At 40.8% G+C, this 2,181-nt stretch overlaps 1 non-coding gene across 1 annotated transcript; it reads right to left on the reverse strand.

Annotated features, from left to right (window-relative positions):
- Positions 1-419: 419 nt before the first annotated feature.
- Positions 420-523, reverse strand: LOC112767778 (small nucleolar RNA R71). Its single transcript, XR_003185218.1, has one exon. It is a non-coding gene; the product is annotated as a small nucleolar RNA R71 (small nucleolar RNA).
- Between the last annotated feature and the right edge of the window lie 1,658 nt (positions 524-2,181).

Consider the following 2,181-nt stretch of genomic DNA (forward strand, 5'->3'; position numbering starts at 1 on the left):
GACAGAATTTTTCGAAAAAGAAGAAGAGATGGCCGAACCCAACAACAATGGCGGAGATGTAAGGAAGATGCTTGGTGACTTTATTGCACCCTCTTCTGACTTCTGTGGAAGGAGCATCTCAATTCCTGTAATTGGGGCAAACAACTTTGAGCTTAAGCCTCAATTAGTTTCTCTGATACAACAGAATTGCAAGTTTCATGGACTTCCATTGGAAGATTCTCATCAGTTCTTAGCTGAATTCTTGCAAATCTGTGATACTATTAAGACCAATGGGGTCAATCCTGAGGTCTATAGACTTATGCGCTATAAGAGACAGAGCTAGGACATGGTTGGACTCACAACCTAAAGATAACCTGAACTCTTGGGAAAAGTTAGTCAATGTTTTCTTGGCCAAACTCTTTCCACCTCAAAAGTTGAGCAAGCTTAGAGTGGAAGTCCAAACCTTCAGACAGAAGGAAGGTGAATCCCTCTATGAAGCATGGGAAAGATACAAGCAATTGATTAGAAGGTGTCCTTCTGACATGTTTTCAGAATGGAGCATCATATGTATATTCTATGATGGTCTGTCTGAATTGTCCAAGATGTCATTGGACCACTTTGCTGGAGGATCTCTTCATCTGAAGAAGATGCCTACAGAATCCCAGAAACTCATTGAAATGGTTGCAAAAAACCAGTTCATGTACACTTTTGAAAGGAATCCTGTAAATAATGGGACAACTTAGAAGAAAGGAGTTTTGGAGATTGATACTCTGAATGCAATATTGGCTTAGAACAAAATATTGACTCAGCAAGTCAATATAATTTCTCAGAGTCTGTCTGGAATGCAAGCTGCATCAGGCAGTACTAAGGAAGCTTCCTCTGAAGAAGAAGCTTATGACCCTGAGAATCTTGGAATGGAAGAGGTGAATTACATGGGAGAATCCTATGGAAACACCTATAATCCTTCATGGAGGAATCATCCTAATCTCTCATGGAATGATCAACAGAAGCCTAATCAAAGCTTCAATAATAATAATGGTGGAAGAAACAGGTTTGGCAATAGGAAACTTTTTTCATCATCTTCTCAGCAATAGACAGAGAATTCTAAGCAGAGCCACTCTGACTTAGCAACTGTAGTCTCTGATCTATCTAAGACCACTCTCAGTTTTATGACAGAAGAAAGGTCCTCCATTAAAAATTTGAAGGCACAAGTGGGTCAGCTGAGAAAAAGAGTTATTGAACTCCTTCCTAGTACTCTCCCAAGTAATACAGAAGAAAATCCAAAAAGAGAGTACAAGGTCATAAATATAACCAACATGGCCGAATGCATGGAGGAGGGACAGTCAGTGATTTCCAGTGAGGAAGAGCTCAATGGACGTCCACTAGCCTCCAAGGAGTTCCCTACAAGGAACCAAAGGAATCTGAGGCTCATATAGAGACCATAGAGATTCCATTGAACTTACTGTTGCCATTCCTGAGCTCTGATGAGTATTCTTCCTCTAAAGAGGATGAAGATATTATTGAAGAGTAAGTTGCTCAATATCTAGGAGCAATCATGAAGCTGAATGCCAAGTTATTTGGTAATGAGACTTGGGAGGATGAACTAAATGAACTAAATGATCTGGTTCAACTGAAATTACCTCAGAAGAAATGGGATCCTGGAAAGTTCTTAATACCTTATACCATAGGCACCATAACCTTTGAGGAGGCTCTGTGTGACCTTGAGTCAAGTATAAACCTCATGCCCCTCTCTGTAATGGAGAAACTTGGGATCTTTGAGGTGCAAGCTGCAAGAATCTCACTAGATATGGTAGACAATTCAAGGAAACAGGCTTATGAACTTATAGAGGATGTCTTAGTGAAGGTTGAAGGCCTGTACATCCCTGCTGATTTTATAATCCTAGACACTGGAAAGGATGAGGATGAATCCATCATCCTAGGAAGACCCTTCCTAGCCACAACAATAGCTGTGATTGATGTGGACAGAGGAGAGTTAGTCCTTCAATTGAATGAGGACTACCTTGTATTTAAGGCTCAAGGATCTTCTTCTATAACCATAGAGAGGAAGCATGAAAGGCATCTCTTAGTACAGAGTCAACCAGAGCCCCCACACTCAACTTCTAAGATTGATGTTGGGAGGCCAACATCAAGCTCTGAGTCTCTGTGAAGCTCTCTAAGAGCTTCACTGTCAAGCTATTGACA

Source organism: Arachis hypogaea, chromosome 17 (genome assembly GCF_003086295.3).
Source record: "Arachis hypogaea cultivar Tifrunner chromosome 17, arahy.Tifrunner.gnm2.J5K5, whole genome shotgun sequence".
Taxonomy (NCBI): Eukaryota; Viridiplantae; Streptophyta; class Magnoliopsida; order Fabales; family Fabaceae; genus Arachis; species Arachis hypogaea.